The sequence below is a fragment of the Plodia interpunctella genome, chromosome 27 (genome assembly GCF_027563975.2).
Source record: "Plodia interpunctella isolate USDA-ARS_2022_Savannah chromosome 27, ilPloInte3.2, whole genome shotgun sequence".
NCBI classification, from domain to species: domain Eukaryota; kingdom Metazoa; phylum Arthropoda; class Insecta; order Lepidoptera; family Pyralidae; genus Plodia; species Plodia interpunctella.
The window spans coordinates 4,591,031-4,611,093 of record NC_071320.1 but is presented as its reverse complement, the minus strand read 5'-3'; the positions used below and the strand labels follow the sequence as shown (position 1 = coordinate 4,611,093).

At 35.1% G+C, this 20,063-nt stretch overlaps 1 long non-coding RNA gene across 1 annotated transcript in view; it reads right to left on the bottom strand.

Annotated features, from left to right (window-relative positions):
* LOC128681550 (uncharacterized) overlaps positions 1-20,063 on the bottom strand; it is a 66,819-nt gene that overhangs the window by 15,998 nt on the left and 30,758 nt on the right. Inside the window, exon 3 of the long non-coding RNA XR_008406024.1 lies at positions 1,499-1,545. This is a non-coding gene — a long non-coding RNA (uncharacterized LOC128681550). The remainder of the gene's footprint in view (positions 1-1,498; positions 1,546-20,063) is intronic.

Sequence of the window (20,063 nt, the reverse complement as noted above, 5' to 3'; positions counted from 1 at the left end):
CGATACTATATTTTTTAACAAATACATATATAGATAAACATTCAAGACCAGGGCCAATCAGAAAAAGATCATTTTCCATCATGACCCGACCGGGGATCGAACCCGGGACCTCTCGGCTCAGAGGCGAGCACTTTACCACTGCGCCACCGAGGTCGTCAAATAGTATAAGATAACAATAGTAGATTTTTTACACAAAAATGTCATTTCGATACAACTGACAAAGCTATCCCATGTTTGCCGAGGCGTCAGTCGCTTAACCTCCATTATTTGCCACGTGTCGGAAACCATAGCATAATTTACGTCATAAAAATAAACTAGGGTGTCCAATTTGGTCAATGGTGTGGACGGATGTAGGGTGTCTAGATGTGACAACTAAAAAGTCCACTAAGGAGTATGCGACTACTGTGTCCAACTAATATTAGTTGTTCGCCGCGCGAACTTAGACCTGGCGAACACATTTTGATGAGATTTTTTTTTTTTTACAAAATTGTGAATATTTCAAAAACGACTTAACCGATTTTGATGCCCCACGATCACGTTTTTAATTTCTTCAAAATCAGACCAACGGTTCCAAAGTTATCGCGTTACAAACACACATAGGTACATACAAAAAAAAATATTTTAGGATATTCTGGAAATCGAACCCAGGACCTCAATAGGCGAGAGAGGCCCCAGAAAAGGTAAATGCTGTTTAGGAAATTTTGTGACAAGACTCTTACGAACTCTTACGACCTCGGTGGCGCAGTGGTAAAGTGCTTGCCACTGAACCGAGAGGTCCCGGGTTCGATCTCCGGTCGGGTCATGATGGAAAATGATCTTTTTATGATTGGTCCGGGTCTTGGATGTTTATCTATATATGTATTTGTTATAGAATATAGTATCGTTGAGTTAGTATCCCGTAACACAAGTCTCGAACTTACTTTGGGGCTAGCTCAATCTGTGTGATTTGTCCTAATATAAAAAAAATAAATAAAATGTATCACTTCCATTCTATTTAGACCCATAATGACCACACCCCTTATAAGACACACTTTGGGGCGGATTCGAATGTCCTGTCTATGATTCTCTGTATCTATAATTATCTAAAATATATATATATTTTTATAGCTTTTATTTTACAAAGACTTCCCGTATTTGAGCGATTTTAGTATATGTGTATAACATATGCGAATCTGATGTCTATGTAACATTGCGAGATGGTCAGGGTGAGGTTCCCGCCCCAAAATAGGACTGCTCTAGTCTTCATACCCTCTCGAGGACGTACGAGGCGACTAATTGATGAAAAATCTTGATAGGCGCAACGACTTTCCCAAAAAGGGTGAAGGCAGGTCGTAACAACAATGCCAAAACTTCAAAATGGTCGTTAATTTATAAAATAAACAAGCTCTCATGTGAGATATACCTACATGGGCTCATGATAAAAGAAAATAAATATTAAATACTGGCTATTTTGAATTAAAAATGAATGAAAATAGAATTTAAAATTAGAATTACTCACCAAGATTCCTTCCCGCCAAATTCTCGGCGATGCACGTGTGCCCACATCTGCGGACAAAGAGGCGGTTTTTATAAACAAATTCTATTTTTGAAAACAGGCTTAAGGGCAGATGTTCCTTTGTGCGAGCATTGGGACATGGTAAGAGAATCTATGGTCTGTATGGATTTTTTTTTAATGTACTCAGATAGTGTTGCTTGGTATTGTTACTGGCCATTCATATTGCAGTAATACATCTGTAGCTGTAGAATAAAAATATGGTATTAGTTAGTTGTTTTTTTTTTTTTTTTAATTTAGACTTTTACTTCGATTATGATGGATTGGCCATTCTATTAGTTGACTGTTTACGTCGTTTTTAATTAATTGTTAAATTGTAACTAATACATGTAACTATTTCTTTTTGTAATATTTACAATATTATTTGTGAGTGTTTAATACAAATACTGTGTATGTCGGTGTGTATGTGTTTAAGTCTGCTATTTTTAATGGCAAATTTAAGTACTTTCTGCGGTTATTCAAAGCAAGAGATCAAAGGCTACAAAATTTAAAACGAATCCGTTCTATCGTAGGTAACTTCCTCAAAATAACTTTAAGAAACATTTAATTTACGTTAAAAATCGATGAAAAAGGACAAACAGAATGATAAGTGTGCAAACAATATTTAAAAACTCCTTTAAAAATCTGCGTAAGCTTAAAAATACTGGCATAATTACAGGTCTTCGCGTAAAAAAAGAAAAAAGGTAAATAAAGAGGCGTAGCGACGACAAAGCGCGATGGTATCGCGGGATAGGCCGCCTTTTAATTAAAAACTCTAATTTCAAAAATGGAACGAGTATTCGAAATTCAAATTCATGAATGAATATTCTCGAGGGGGTCTGAGTGACTATTGTCTCCCGCGTTTGGCGGTGAGGTTGTCAGTCTTGTGACTTGTGACGTCACTGGCACTTGAGCCCGCGTCACGTCAAATTAAAATAGACGACAAAATGAACACTGGAAACGAATCAAACAAATAAAGGGGAGGTCACACTGTCTGGCTGTTTGAGTTGTCATTATAAATGTAAAAACTTGATAAGATTTATTACATTCTCCCGCATCGGTTTTTGATGTAATTTGGCACACGAATAGTCTAGAACTATTAACATATTATAAACTACATAATGTACTTTTAGGCTGCAATTCCCACAAGAGTAAAGTCGACAGGATATACCTAACTTATGTTATAAAAGGATTGATGATAATGAGAAGATTATCAGAAGTCCTTTTACAGAACAGCATTCATTGAGACTCCGCTAGAATACGAACATTTTATATCCTCCAGTACACACGAAAGTAGGATTTTATTTATGTAGGAATTTGAAATCAAAAATATCCGATGTCGTATCGTCATTGATGGAACAACTTCCGGAGCGAGGACGTTCATTTGATTAGGTGCCATTCGGAAACCAGGTTATGATCGATTTCCATTGGCTTTTCAAAGATTTTTCAGTATTCATTTAATATTTATATAAACCTGCAAGGTTCTTTGTGTATGAAATGTTGATTAGGAAAGAATAATATGTAGAATTGACTTGGAATAGACTATGCAATAATTATACACTTGATTCGCCTCTTCAAAAAGAAAATAGATTAATTCAACAAAATAAGACGGCTACTGGCCATAAAGAGTAATAATAATGAACGATTTCAAAAATGGAACGCGTTCGCGACGGACGTCCGCGTACCGCGTCGTTCAATTTGCGGCAGGATGCAACCAATCGTGCTCGTTCCCGCCTCGTGTGACGCGGAGAGCGCATGCGTTACCAACATTGACATGGCAATCGAACGTTTTTGAACTTAATTTTCATTACAATTAAAATTCATATTGATTGCAGTTCAAATGGGATACGGTTGGGGGTAATTGACGTTTCGTTTGATACACAGGCGGTTATAATTAAAGTTAACTAAGTATATGATTTATCTTGTAATCAATAAACAATGTTTAATTAAGTGTAATGATATGATACATAATGTTTTGAGTTTAATAAGCGTTATAAAGTTTTTATTTAATTCCAACCGACAAAATGTGACAAATTACTTTTATGTTGCCAATATTGTACGGCTAAAATTATTCTTGAAAAATGACGGGCGAATTACTTGAATCAGAAGTGGGATACCATAATTAGTTCTTAAAATTTTTTCGCTTTGCAAAATTGTTGGAATTTCAATTACTATTTGGCATATCGATCGTATACTTTTAGCAATAAGGTTCAAATTCCAGACTAAGGTTACTCGATGCTATGTGATTACTCTTGGGGGTCATACGCGCATGTTCGGTCTAATGAGTGGGGGTTAGAAGTGGTGTATTAAAATATAAAGGATCCGTGAGTTCATACCTAGAGTTTGTATAAATTTAATTTTACATTTTTAATGAAACATATGTTTGTACTTTCCTAAATTTAAAACTTATTTATTTTGAATGTATTTTAAAAACTCTTTCCTGATAGTAATATTTGACATGACTAAAATTGCTCTAAATTTAATCTTTAATTCGAAGCTATTTTAAATTGATAAATATTTTTAAATCTATAACAGATCTTTACAACAAGATCTTGTGTCATGAAAACGATTTTTTGAAGTGAAAACTTCTTTAGCGGCGTTGTGCACTTTTTGCGATGGGTAAAAAAAGTTACAACTCGCGTCAGGACACGTGACTGATCGAAAATTCGTAACACGTCAAAAGTGCACAACGTTAATATTCAAGTTTTCACTTCTGCCGGCGCTTCCGGAGTGTAACCCGTTTTTTTTTTTTTTTGTTTTCTACAATTCATAAAAATACTTAAATTTAAGCACTCAATTAGTAGAATAGGTGATGTTGGACTGTCGTCGATATAGTTTTATCATTTTACAAAAATTGAGATATTTTTTGTCAATAGGTAGACAACCTCGGTGGCGCAGTGGTAAAGTGCTTGCCTCTGAACCGAGGGGTCCCGGGTTCGATCCCCGGTCGGGTCATGATGAAAAATGATCTTTTTCTGATTGGCCCGGGTCTTTGATGTCTATCTATCTAAGTATTTGTTATAAAATATAGTACCGTTGAGTTAGTATCTCATAACACAAGTCTAGAACTTACTTTGGGGCTAGCTCAATCTGTGTGATTTGTCCTAATATATTTATTTAATTTAGAAAACCACAGAAGTCTTGATACGATTTTTTTTTACATTGGTTGATTTTGCATTGATTGATTACGTGACTACTAGACGTTTTCGTTCTTGTGGGAATTTTGAGATAAAATATAGCCTATAGCAATAATTTTTGAAATCGGTTTGATAGTTTCGGAGATCACCCCCCTCAAACATACAAACTCACAAACCCTTACCTTTTTACAATAATAGCATCGACCATTATCATATGGAATATTGGAGACAGACAAGTCTGACTCCCTATGGTAGTAAATTATATAATTTATCTGCCACTGACCGTACATCAAAACTTTCTCACTTAATATTACTTAGTAGGAACTGAATAAATCAAAGAAAATTACATGTAACACTGCCCTACGCAAAGCGATGTCGGAGTCTATTAAAATCTGTCCCTTTTGTGACGAGTCCTCTTGTGACAAAAAGTAATCGGAGACTTTAATGGCACGGGAAATACGTTTAATGTTTTAGTAACAATTATAATATTGGACACGAGACGGGACAGAAAACGCTTGAGAAAATTCACGCGTGATGAATGGAAAAAATATAATAAATATTTGTTACTTATATGACATACAAAATGCGTTTCAATTATCATAGGAGTGTCAGTAGCTGTTTATTTGTGCAACTAAAATTACCTTCGTTAAAAAATTGGGCTATCAATTTTTTTTTTTATGCGTGTCTCGGAGTCTTGACCCTGGAAATAATTCTTGTGCGTCATAAAAAAAAAAATGTGACACGGAGATTGTGCCGAGAGACACTTATCGAAATTAATTAAATGCGAAAGTAAGTTTGTTTATTACTAAGTTTGTTTAGGCTTTATCTACTCGACCAATCTTCTTGAAAATATTTAGAAAATACATATGTAGAAAAGACAGGCGTGAGAAATAATATCTCCCGTGCGGTGTGAGCCACTGACAAAAGCTAGTAAGAGATTTAAGTTAAACTTTAAACATGTATAATTAAATGAACTTATAAGCATTTATGGATACAGATCTAGAAGCGATTTCACGATACGATATAATCAGAGCATGTTTTTTTTTTCTATAAATATACGCATTTAAATGATATTATTCCTCATGAGCCGGTAAACAAAAAAGCGTTGAATAATTCAATACAACAGTATCAATATCGTTCAGTTAAATTTCAATACAAAAATGGAACAGAAAGACATTTTAAATTCAAATTTAAGTTGTGAAAAATTCCATACTGAAAATGACCTTACTAAGTCGTCATATTTTTTTTTTAAATATTACGTTGTTTTGCTGATATTATTTTTGATTTTAAGCGGAATAAAACACCAATGTGTGTGTCAATGTTTTAACCACCGACGCATAAAGAGGGGTGTTATAAGTTTAACGTATCTGTCTGTGTATCTCTGTGTGGCATCGTAGCTCCCAAACGGCTGAACTGATTTTCGTTTAGTTTTTTGTGTCATAGATTAGAATTATCTAGAGTGTACTTAGCCATGTTTCATGAAAATCGGTTCAGCGGTTCAAATGTTGTAGCGAAATTAATATTGGGGGTTTTTTAATTTGTCTAACAAATAATTTTGTCATGGTGTAAGCTGACAAGAGTGTTGTCAAAAATTGATTATTTTCCATATTACAGTTTCCAGTAATAATGTTTATTTTATTTTCTACTAGCGGCACTTTCCGTAAAACCATAATCTGGGGGCACGGCAGTGCCCCCGCGAGTCGAGCAGAAGTAAATAATAGACTTAAACCACTCTATCTATTAAAAAAATCCGCATCAAAATCCGTTTCGTAGTTTTAAAATATCTAAACATACATACAAAACACAATGACGACCTCGGTGGCGCAGTGGTGAAGTGCTCGCCTCTGAACCGAGAGGTCCCGGGTTCGATCCCCGGTCGGGTCATGATGGAAAATGATCTTTTTCTGATTGGCCCCGGTCTTTGATGTTTATCTATACATGTATTTGTTATAAAATATAGTATCGTTGAGTTAGTATCCCATAACACAAGTCTCGAGCTTACTCTGATACTTACGTAATTTGTCCTAATAATATTTATTTATTTATTTATTTAAGGACAGACAGACAGCGGGAAGCGACTTTGTTTAATACTATGTAGTGGTAGTGATAATATTAGCAACTAGCTTTCGCCCGCGGCTTCGCCCGCGTACCTTTGTGGCTTTGTCCGCTCATAAATTATTATTGTCATAACTCGGGTTCTAAGCAACGTATCGCAATGAAACCTATACCAGATTTTAAGTTAGATCATCGGTTATACAGCTGTGTAAATCGCATCAAATTCAATCCAGTAGATTTTGCGTAATACGCGAACAAACATTCAGACATATAGGCAAAAATTCTAAAAAAAATATTGTCTTGGCTTTTATTAGTCCCGTAAAGACATGTGTTCACGAAATAAACGAATTGAATTGAATTGAAGACACCCCATTATTAAATAATAATCTAAATATCTTTTAATATCTCTAATATGCAGACATAGTCCACTTACAGTTTTATTATATGTTACTGTAAAAGCACGAACTACGGTAAATCTTAGATATTCCAGTAGAACCTAAGATTTACCAACTCTTAATGGTAAAAGTCCGAACAATTTTGCGATTCTAACTTTTACCACCTTTCACTTGGTAAATCTTGAGATTTACATCAAAGGCACGGTAAATGTTGAAAAAATAATTTTACTTTTGTTATTTTTTACTATTTAAGAAGTATTTTAAAGGTATGGTATAACTTTACCTTTAAAATATAAAAATATTTATAAATAACAATACTTACCAAATGAACATAATTGAAACATAGGTTCACATAGGCGTACCTCAAGGCTCCATTATCGGTCCCTTTTTATTTTTGATTTATATTAACGACCTCCCATGCCTTGCCCAACATTTATGCGAAGTAGTTCTATTTGCAGACGATACATCCTTATTATTTAAAGTCGATAGAAAAAGTGAAAACTATAACTTTATAAGTAATAGCATGTCGGTAGTGCTTAACTGGTTTACAACCAACAACTTAGCTCTAAATACAGAGAAGACAAAATGTATTAAATTTTCTCTCTTAAATAACTCGCACAATGTTATACCTTTAACAGTAAATGATAAAGCTCTGGAATGGGTACATAGTACTAAATTCCTGGGCATTACTGTGGACGACAAATTAAAGTGGGATAAACATATTGAAATCACGGCCAAAAAACTTAGTACGGCAGCTTTTGCAGTGAGAAGGATCAGACAGTGTACGAACATAGATACAGCTAGACTTGTGTATTTCAGCTACTTTCATAGCATTATGTCCTACGGACTATTAGTTTGGGGTAATGCAGCTGACATAGGAAAAATTTTTGTATTACAGAAAAGAGCTATCCGTTTTATTTATGGGTTAAAACCTCGAGATTCTCTTCAAGAACTCTTCAAATCAATTAACATCCTCACTGTGGTATGTCAGTATATCTTTGATGTGCTTATTTTTGTCAAATCAAATTTACATTTATAAAAAAAATTAAACGAAGTAAATAGTGTAAACACTAGAAATAAGCACAAACTTTGTATGAATAGATTCAGGCTTAAAAAGGTTCGGCGGTCTTTCGTGGGTCAAAGTGTAAAATTATTCAATAAACTCCCTGCAGAGGCTATTAATCTGCCAATGAAAAATTTTAAAATTTATGTTAAGAAAAATTTAATGGATAAAGCGTATTACACAATTAACGCCTATTTGACTGATAAAAACGCTTGGATCCTCCCGACAGCTTTGCCACTCCACACATGATCTCCTAATTTTTATTTTACTGTTTTTTATTATTTTATTCACAATTTTGAATTTTGTTATAATAATTCGTATGGCATTTAAATTTTATTTGTAAAACATGTACGTGATTTGTGATCTTCAAGTGTCTGAATTATACTTCTATTTCGACGAATAAGAATTGTAATTATGAAGTCATGGGAATCGAGTGTGTCATGCTCACTCAAATGGTCAATCTGGTGGTGGCGTCGTGGGCCGGGTCGTGAGGTTCCCTCTATTATGGTTGAGCTACGCGATGGCTGTCCCATGCGTCAACTCGTGAACGGGTGCTGCCAGAGGGAACTGGTCATCTCGTTTCTCATATATTTTCATGTAAGTTAATTGTGTTTCACATCGATATATATATATATATATATATATATATATATATATATATATATATTATAATCAGCACTCGGATCACAATCATAACCTGTTTTGATATACCTTTTGACTATGTACATTATGTACTTTTATATATTATTAGAAAGAAAAGAAAAAAAAATTTTTGTAAGAAACAATAATGGTAAGCCGATCTGGCATGATAGGGACCAACACTGTTCAAATGAGTTTCTTTCGGCATTTCTTCTCAGCAGTGGTCGTTCCGAAATGCCAGTAGTTTCTAGCTTGTGAGAAATAACTATAAATTTAAAGATTGACGAGAAAAAGTGCCTGTGAAGGTCTAATTTCTGAATAAATGATTTGAATTTGAATTTGAATTTGAAAATAGGTAAGGATTTGACTAATTACTGAGGTAATTAATTAATCTCATAATTATGATACCAAGGTTTTGACTGAAATATAAATTATTATTATGAATTACTCATTGTTTTATTCCCAAAACCAACATTTACCAGCCGTCAGTAGCAAAACCTAGCATATACTAAATTCTAATGGCAAAAGCTCGAAAAAATCGTCAATTATTTATAAATCCTTACATTTACCAACCCATGCCGGTAAATCCTAAGATTTTCTGAAAAAACCTAAAATTTACCTGTATACGGGCTTTTACAGTAACATATAGATAACAAAACATTCAATCAAATGCTTATTCTTAGAAAAATGTTTATTTGTTTTTACTGGCAGCAATGTAAACTGCATGCTATCCACATTCAAAATGTATGCCGAAAAAAAAATACTGTCACACTTCCGAAAACCATTCTTAATTCAAATCCTAACCTCTGCTTTATCTGTTATCGAGCGTTGTATAGAAATTTAAAATTCAAATTCGAATATAGAACGATTCCGTCACCGATAAAACAGGCCAGTATTGTGACGCATTAGGTCCTTTACAGTGCGTTCATTGTAATAACAGATTTAGAATATGTTGTTTTTTTTTTATTGACATTCTCTTGGCCTAGATATCAATAGAACACGTGGTGACTTACATATGCAGTAGGATTATAAAAAAACTGTTTAAATTTTGTTTTCTTTGCATCAGAATGATTTTGTGACGTCCTGTTTGTTTGACTTGGTTACTTGCTGTACTTGTTCATAACTAAATTCAGTTGTTGTATTGTGTTCTGTCTTAAATAACTTTTATAACCAGTAGCCAACAAATATGACTTCAATAATAGTTGGGTACTACTAATGCATTTTTTGTTTTCGTTTGAAAGTATTGATCCCGTGGATAATACACGCGGGTGTAGCCGCGAATCTCCTGAAGACTCTAGAACAAAAATCATGTCGTTGAAAGAATGTCGAAGAAATGTTTGTCTAGCACAATATTCTTCATAATCGTATTTCCTCATGGCTGAGGGTCGTGGTCATTACGTGGAATGAAACACACACATTTTTCTTGGCACTCCTAGTGGAGTGTTTTGCCATTGCCTTCTCCATTTCACGCGTCGGTCAATAATCAACCAGTGTGCAGTTTTTATCACGATGTTTTTCTTCACCGGAAGCAAGTGGTGGTCAATGAAAACTACTAAACATGAGTCAGATTGGTATACAAACTTATGTGGCACGAGTAGGATTCGAACCTGGGACCTTTCGATCCATAGGCGGGCGTCATAACCATTACACCACCTCCGCAGCACAATATTAGGGACCATTAAAAAAATAACAAGAGATGATGTAGCAATTTGAATTTCGAATCGATTCGTGCCTCTGTTATCGGCGCGGGGTCAGCGCTTCCTATCGTTATCGCCGTCACTTCCCGTTCGACATTTGAAATATTCAATTTTTTGCTGGAATCCCGGCGTTAGTTTTGAGAGACCTTTTTTTTTCAAACCGGCCAGTTAGTACGCGTATGGGTTTACTTTTTTTAAATTTGGTTTATTAGATTATATTATTAGACTAGATTTTACTATGTAAAGTAAAAACTGAATCGTTTCAGTTTGACCCGACCCTCCGTAGTCACAAAATAAGAGTTAAGTGACGACCTTGGTGGCGTAAGGTTCTTGCCACTGAACCGAGAGGTCCCGGGTTCGATCCCCGGTCGGGTCATGATGGAAAATGATCTATATCTGATTGGCCGGGTCTTGGATGTTTATCTATATATGTATTTGTTATAAAATATAGTATCGTTGAGTTAGTATCCCATAACACAAGTCTCGAACTTACTTTGGGGCCAGCTCAATCTGTGTGATTTGTCCCAATATATTTATTTATTTAAGTAGAATTTATCACAAAAACAAGAGATCATAAAATCGAAAAGACTAGATCAATGACTGAGTGAAACAAATTGCCGGTATTTTCAATCGAAAAAGCTGGTGAAATTATCAAACTCGCCCCGGGGCCCGCCCGGCCATCGGGTAACCGATAACGAGATATCGATACATCGAGAACAGAATCACGATAACTGATCGAACGTCTATTAGGAACATGTTTCCGATTTCCGAATGTCCCAGACATTGCCGGCCGGCTAGTTCAAGATTTGAACGTAAGATTGGAACAGATTGAGAAATTAAATTGTTTATGGTAGAAACAGTGATAATGTAAGTGTAGACTTTTAAAATTTTTGGTAAATTCTGAGTGTTATTGTTTTTATCCGTCGATCGCGGAGAATAAAGACACAATAGTTAAATAATACCGTTTTACCGGCGCATTCGAACCGGTTCGTAAGATAGACGTATATTTTTCTTCTTCGTCCACCCCTTCTTCGAATTTATTTATTGTATTTAAATAATATGTTTTTTTTTGCGTCTTTTACTTAGTCCTCTCGTACTCATAATAACAACACATATTAATAAAAATTTTCAGTTTTAACTTTTTAACGACAAATTTCACTGCAAAGCACATTTTTTTATTCTAAAACAACATTATAGCCAGGCCACAAAACTCACTTTTCATTATTTCCATATTCAGAGTTAAATATACTAGCGCTGGACAAAAAACTAAATACTGGCCACAAAGAATCCTCTGCGAAGAGCCTAGGCTGCGCAGTCGAAATTCAAAATGGCGCTTACGAGCTACTAGTGTTGGGCAAGCGGTCCGTCGGTAACGGCTTTTTCAGATTCCAATTTCAAATTTAGTACGGCTAGTGGACTTTTTACATCGGTCCCCTATTGGTCGACCGGTAGCCCATTACGAGCGCCGGACCAACATCAATTGACCCCAATATTCCGGCATAATGGGACGCGAAACGCTTGCGAGACAGATAATGACACATTCATATTTTCTGGATATATTCAGTGTTATGATCATTTTGAACGTGGTTCCTCCTGATCGTTAGCTGAAAGTTTAATGGCTTGATTTTTAAGGCTCCGTACCCAAAGGATAAAACAGGACACTATTACTAAGAATCCGTTGTTTATCTGTCTGTCTGTTCGTCTTAGTTGAAATTTTCACAGATGATGTATTTTTATAGTCGCTATGACAACGAATAATAAAAACCAAAATAATAAATAGTTTGATATCTATATAAATAAATAAATATGCAAGCGCTTGTTCTAATAACATCAAAAACTTGAGGTTCTAACGCTTCACCGGCCGTAGCAACCACGTGGTTTCAGTTAACAATAATGAAAAAAAAAATACCAAATTCAAACGTCCGCTACTTCCGAAAATACTTTATGGCGGGGGTATTGTGCAAAAATATAATAAAGGCGTGTTCTTTTGTTACTGGCAGCTGGCATTCGAGTTCTCACCAGACAATGCGAGTTAGGATCGAGAAGAACGGTGGCACTTAAAAAAAAACTATTCCAGATTCAAAATGAAGAAGAGAATTTTGAATTTCACGCGAATTTGCACTCTGAACGCTTACAGTTAATGTCGGGAATCGATTGGTGTGGTATAAGGAAATAGTGTGACCATTATTTTGTGGGAAATAAAAGCAAATATTACAACGGGGCGTGTCAATGGTGTGAATGATTTTTTTTATTTAATTCAAAGGGTACCTAAGCGTACTCGAATCATGACAAAAAAAAATTTTTTTTTTCAATGCGCAGTCAGTATCAATCACAATAATTGTATTTAAAATTCATCCATACTTCCATACTTATATTATAAATGTGAAACTGTCTGTCTGTCACCCTTTCAGGGCAAAATTTCATGAAATTTAGGATAGCTAGTTAATGACTCGAGGTTAAACAATATTACCAATAAGTTAGTATAGAAATAACTAAATAGGGACAAACTTATCATTAATTCACAGTTAATGGGCTATAGTTTTATCAAAGTTAAAGTAAAGGTCACTGTGTAGTTCTAGTACATAAATATTATTTACTTTTTTGATAACTAGCCGCCGGCTTCGCTCGAGTAAAATGATAATAAATTATATACATAAAACATCCACCGGAATCGCACAATTTATTTTAAAAAATCAGCATTAAAATCGATTGCGTAGTTTTAAACATCAAAGCATACATACGGACAGACAGACAGCAGTGTGCGACTTTATATTATACTATGTAGCGATAATAACAACACACCACTAAGTCCAATTCATTTCACAGCAAAATAAAAAAATAAAAATCCTGGCTGTTATTAGTCTTTATTAAAAAAAAAAGTGTCAAAAATGTTTGTAATTGAGCCTTGTAGAGCTGTCAAAGGCTTATAAAGGGCACTCTAGACAGTACAAGTAGTCTTTGTGACCAAAATCGATTCGGTTTTGTGGGCTAAGCCGAAATGTAGAGTGGCTTGGAGGTGCAGACAAATTGCCTTGCGATCTAAATATGTCAGTGCAGATACTTATTTTTACTATTTATACTATATTATATAGTATTTTTGTGATTTGCGATTGTATATTGTGTTTATATATAGCCCAATGTAGGCCGAATTCGCCGAAGTTTGGCAAACTGTTCAGCGATATTGTATATAATACTAGCTCTCTCTAGATATACGAGTTGAGGTTGAGGACAATCTTGCTCAAAATTGCTTTTGAATATTCGGGGCTAATCCCTTCTTTGATCAAATGTGAGGGACACAAATACGGCAGCCGTGAATATGAGCTGTGATAACTTTAGCCAAATGTTTTTGAATGACATTGGTATTCTTGTTCATAGTCGTATTCCTCATGGCTGAGGGTCGTGGTCATTACGTGGAATTAAACACACACAACAACTTTCTTGGCATTTGTAATGGAGTGGTTTGCCATTGCCTTCTCCGTTTCGCACACAAGTTAATAATCAACCAGTGTGCAGGTTTCCTCACGATGTTTTCCTTCACCGGACATTGGTATTATATTCGGAGAAATGGTTGCAGTGGTATACCGCAGTTACTGTATGAGACTGTGACATTACTAGCTAGCCCGCGCCTTCGCCCGCGCGAATTTATCTGCGAATGAACAGACACGATTTTCATACAAACTTTCACTCCCTATTATAGTCAATAAGGGGGTTGATATTTAAAAAAAATAACCTATGTTTGAACGGGGGTCTTTAACTATATGCATACCAAATTTCATCAAAATCTGTTTAGCGGTTTAGCCAGGATAAGCGGAACAGACGGACAAGCAGATACATATCAAAGTATGGATGCAGAGAGTGCATGGCTTCTTACTTTCTCTTCTTTTGTAAATTTACTCTGGCTTCGTGACATCTCAGAATATGAAAAAGAGAGACGGAGAGATGCTTTTACGCCAGTTGTAACGGTAATTCTTAATTATGAAATCGAGACGATTTATAATGATTTCTATATGTTCAAAGTAGATTGATTATTTTTTGACGTATTTGTGCACATGTCTTTCAAGTGTAATCGACACCAATGTTACGTTTAGTATTGTATTAAATTCTTCTCATCAGCTTATCTAAGGGTATTAATTGCTTACAGGCACATTCCTAACAAATCTATCATGAGGTACTAGACATAACATAATGCTCACAAAAGAAAAGAGTTTAGTCTCACTGTTTGTCTTAGATTTTAATGAGAGAGCAATTTTATTTCATTACTATTAATTACCAGCCGCCCGTCCCAACTTCGCTCGGGTAAAAACATAATAAATTATACTCCTAAACCTTCCTCGGTAATCACACTATCTATTGGTGAAAACCGCATGAAAATCCGTGCAGTAGTTTTTGACAGGCAGACACGGCAGAAGACTTTGTTCTATAATTATGTAAGTATGTAAGGATTACCGCCAGGATATTTGTCTTTTTTACAGTTCTTAGAACACAGATCATTTTCAGTCAATAAAAAAAGAAACATACGACAAAATATGTACAAAGTAAGAATTAATTAATTATGACCGGAGTAAGTTATTTTTTAAATAAAAATTTCAGGGCGTCGCAATTAAGAATTATATGGAAAATATTAGACTTGCGAGTAGTAGTTGAAGTAAATTTTGTTTCGAGTATGTTTTCCAGATCACTTTACATGAAACACATTAATCTTCTAATTTCGTCCTCAGCATTAGACCAACGGACCAACGTGCGTATTTTTTAATCATTACAATGTATGACTGTTTCAATAAAGCGTAATTAAACTCACATGCTTCTAGGAAATATGACGTCATTGGATCGGTATGGATGAATACATTTTCATATTATATTTGAACCACAATCAACCGTATTAAGGTAGACAATTGCATAGCAGAACAGGAAAATAATAATAGTATTGTTTTATATTAATTTACAACGTAACTTAAAAGTTCTTTTTGGTGGTTTTGTTTCGAGCGGAACAAAGGACGCGTCTTACTCTTAATTAAAACGTTACGTGAACTATGTAGAATTAAATGAATTCTGAGAGAAAAATTGTGTAAAATAAAAACCCCAAGTGACATTTTCGGTTACATTTTGACAATGGAACAATCGTCTAAAGCTAACTACTACAAGAAATCAAAAAAATACCTTTGTCCAATTTAATTATTTAATAATTAATTAAAAGGGTTTTTTTGTACTCGATCAAGTTCGAGCAGTTTTTGTCCCACGTCACCAAAACGCATGGTCAGCCGAATAACTTATAAAAAAAATATTCAAAAATAATTTCAATTCGATTTTCAAACTGGGAGTCGTCGAATCCAAACGGAGCCGTTCGCGCGCCGAACTGTCAATATATTTTTTTTTCAGTGGACTGGCAAAAGAATCGGAATTTAGACAGCCATATGCCATGTATCATTTTTTCCATTTCCTACCGCACATATTGGTTTAAGATCATATTTGACAATGCCCTCGATTGTGTTATCATACGATACAGTTATCTATGGGCGAAGGCCAACCCTTATCAGTCAGTTACTGACTAGTAATAGTATTGTATTCTTGTTTTATTAATATATTTTATGTATAATTGTGCTTGTGTTTCTATAATAACTAAGTTTTTGTAGACTACATACGTATATTTTTGTATGTGTGTATGTTTTTATGTTTGTTACTCTTTTACGCAAAATCTACTGGACAGATTGTTACGAAATTTGGTACATGGGTAGAATACAACCTGGAATAACACACAGGGTACTTTTTATCCCGAAATTCTCACGGGAGCGAAGTCCCGGGGCGCAGCTAGTATACTATAAAAATAAGTTTTCTTAGTAATGATTTTCAAATTATAATTATTGATATTTTATTTAGCAGAACTCTGTTAGAGTCTTTAACGAGGAGAAAGCAATATGGTTGACTAATTTTGCTTCATCATCGATAGCTCAGTGGTTAAGAGCAATGTCCCAGTTCAATTCCCGGTCGATATATAGATTTTTCATCTCATTATTATTTCCAAAAAGGATGAAGGATCATTCGGCAGCAAATTTCCACATTCCTCCCCTCAGTATCGAAGCCACAAGGTCCTCAATGTAACAGTGATAATAAAGACTCTCCCCATGTCGTTATTGATCCTTAAACACTTACTGTGGTGCGATATAGAGGCTTATAGAGACTTTTACTGAATTAGATTCAAATTCAAATCATTTATTCAGAAATTAGACATTCACAGGCACTTTTTCTCGTCAATTTTTATATTTATAGTTATTTCACACAAGCTACAAACTACTGGACAAGATTATTAAAGCATTCTCTGTCTCATTTGAGTTTTTTCTCGGTTTCTTTCCAGCCGTAAGGCGTCGGTGTCCACGGTGCGATAGGCAATAATATTATCCGCAAGGTTGAAAAATCATAGCCGAATCATCAAAAATGTACAGTTTATCTATACGCAACCAGGTTTCGCGGCGTCACATTCTTGAACAAGAATACACAAAGATCAGAGCGAGAGAGAGAAAGAGGGAAGATGACCACGAGTTCATTTATATTCACTCACGCCAAAAAGATATTTCTTTCTTTTTGGCTGACTGGCAGATAGATGGCTTCAGGCATGAAGTCCGCCTGTTTTGTACGTGTTTTTGTAAAAAAGTTTACAACAAAAATCTGGAACGGACCTCGGGCTTAAGCGCCACCACCGTGAATGCAACTAAACATATGAAGATAGAGAGAAGAGGGAAAACTAAGGACTCCTTGGGAAAAACATAGTGAAGTCTAATCTAGCAATGGATATGTCGACAATGATGATATGCGTGCTAATGGTCTGACAACTAGGGATGCCGACGACCGTGCGAAGTGGACACGAAAGAAAACGCTCAGATGAGAGAGAGAGAGAGAGAGAGAGAGAGAGAGAGAGAGAGAGATCAAGACAACAATACCGCGACAGATTATAACTTAGACCAAACGGGTGTGTCGGCCACGCCACGGAATGGCGACTGACGCCGAAAATGCCTATTAAGTTAATTTACTCGTTTGAATTACTCACATCGGTCGAGCGACTACTTTAAAAGACAAACATAATTATGTACTAATTTATGTATATAATTTATATGTCAAGTATCTTGTGTACATAAATTGGGAAATAAATAAATAACAAAAGACGAGCTATCGTACGGTATACGGGCTGCGACGGCACTACAGTGCTACAGTGATGCTAGCTGAAATCAAAATCAAATCATTTATTCAGAAATTAGGCCTTCACAGGCACTTTTTCACGTCATATTCTTAATTAAATGATGTTTACCAAAGCTACAAAACTACTAGCATTTCGGAACGACCACTGCTAAGAAGAAATGCCGAAAGAAACTCATTCAAACAGTGTTGGTCCCTATTATGCCAGAAGGGCTTACCATTTTTTAAATATAAATTTATGTATGCTGGGATGGATTAGCTTTTCAGCCATTATTAGGAAGCGGATAGCCTCTCTGATTTATCGAGTGGGGAGCAGCTCCAACAGCCTGCTGCAGACAGCGGCGGCAAGGCTGGACGTGGACAGTGGTATTATGTTGTTGCACAGGACTCGCATCCAGCACGACAAAGATACACGTATTAGTTATTTATATAGAATTTATGTTTTTGTAATACTAACAGTAGGTATGGGCTATGCCTGAAAAAAAAAACGCATTTTATTTATTTATTATTTTTATATTTATGCATAGAAAATTTCCATACATTTTCTCCATCCGTCTTATACAAAACGGCAAGATGGAAGTTGTAAACCCTTAATTTAAGCGTATTGTTCCGAGCGATTGAAACGAGCGAGGTCTCACATTCAACTTGGGGCAAAAATAATTTTTTTGTATGTATGTATGTATGTATGTATGTTTGTAACGCGATAACTTTCGAACCGTGGTCAGATTTTGATGAAATTTAAAAGGTATGATATGCCAATAGAATTTAGTATAATTTAAGTGCGTGGGGCATCAAAATCGGTTCAGTCGTTTTTGAAATATTCATAATTTTGCAAAAAAAAAAACATTGTGTTCGCGTGGTCTAAGTTCGCGGCGAACAGCTAGTATTATAAATGCGAAAGTTTGTGAGGATGTATGTGTGTATGTTTGTTACGAAACATGTACGGACAGATTGTTACGAAATTTAGGGTACGGTCTGTTTTAATATGAGTATACATTAACTTTTCAAATATATTTAAATATAAATATAATAATTTTTATACTTTTCATATTTTTCAAAAATTAGGTTTAGCGCTAAAAAATCTTTCAAAATTGACGATTGATTTTTTTTTTCATATATTAAGTGGACGTTAAACTTTTTTAAAACGTTAAACATTTTGCCTAATATAAATTAAATTTAACATTTTACAAATATGGTTTAAACAATAACCATGATTTAAACATTTTACAAATATGATTTAATAATAATAAATTTTCGCAAATACGATTTAAACAACGATGAACGGTCACTTCCGATATCGATCTGACGAGTTACAAATCAAGTCCCCCCCCTCTGTCGCCCCCTTTCAGAATTAGCGCACATTCATACCCGTATGTTCCCAGACTCAAGGGCCACGTGCTGGGCAGATGTTAGAAGCGATTTGGAAGCTACTGTGACCATACTGTGAGATACTGCGGGACAAAATGGAAAACATCATTATTTAATACACCACTCTCGTGTGTTCTAGTTGTATTTGGGGACGTAACGCCTAAAACTTTGAAGATTCAGATGTGATGTGGTGTTCCATCCGTGATAGGAGTAGCGTGTGGTTTGTGTGAACCGTGAAAAACGTACAAGCCACTCAAATCACTATTCATATCTCCTATCGCTATAATTCTTTACGTTTTTTCCCCAAGATAAATAATGTTTATTAGCATTAAGTCCGCCCTTTACAAATTTGGTAAATAATAAATAAAAGTTTTAACTGACCCAGGGCTCCGACGCTCAATGGCTGCGGAAGAAAACGGGATACTACTCAGATGAGAGAGAGAGAGAGATAAATCAATAAAAATGTCACCGAGAGACGGAAATAGCGAAACCTGTATCGATTTTCAATAAAAGTACTAAAGTAAAGACTTCATATACAAATTAATATGACCAAATCTGCAAGTATAAAGAGTAATCTATACTATTATTATAAAGAGGTAAGCGTTTGTGAGTTTGTACCTATGTTTGAGGCGGGTAATCTCCGGAACTACCGAACCGATTTCAAAAATTCGTTCACCATTGGAAAAGTACATTATCTAAGATTGCTATAGGCTATATTTTATCTCAAAATTCCCACGGGAGCGAAGCCGCGGGCAACATCTAGTAAATTTTAAAAACCATAAAAAAGAACACTCTCATTTCACCAAATTATCCAAATTATTGCAATAATTAGTGCGCTATCATTCTCCATGAATGGTACATTAACACTTAATTACTTTGATAAATGAATCACGACGTCTGTTCTTTTGATTTGCAAGTCGAATTACTATATGAGAATACATTTTATGTAATAACTTTAATAACTGAAGAAAAATAAAACAAAGCTTAAACGCT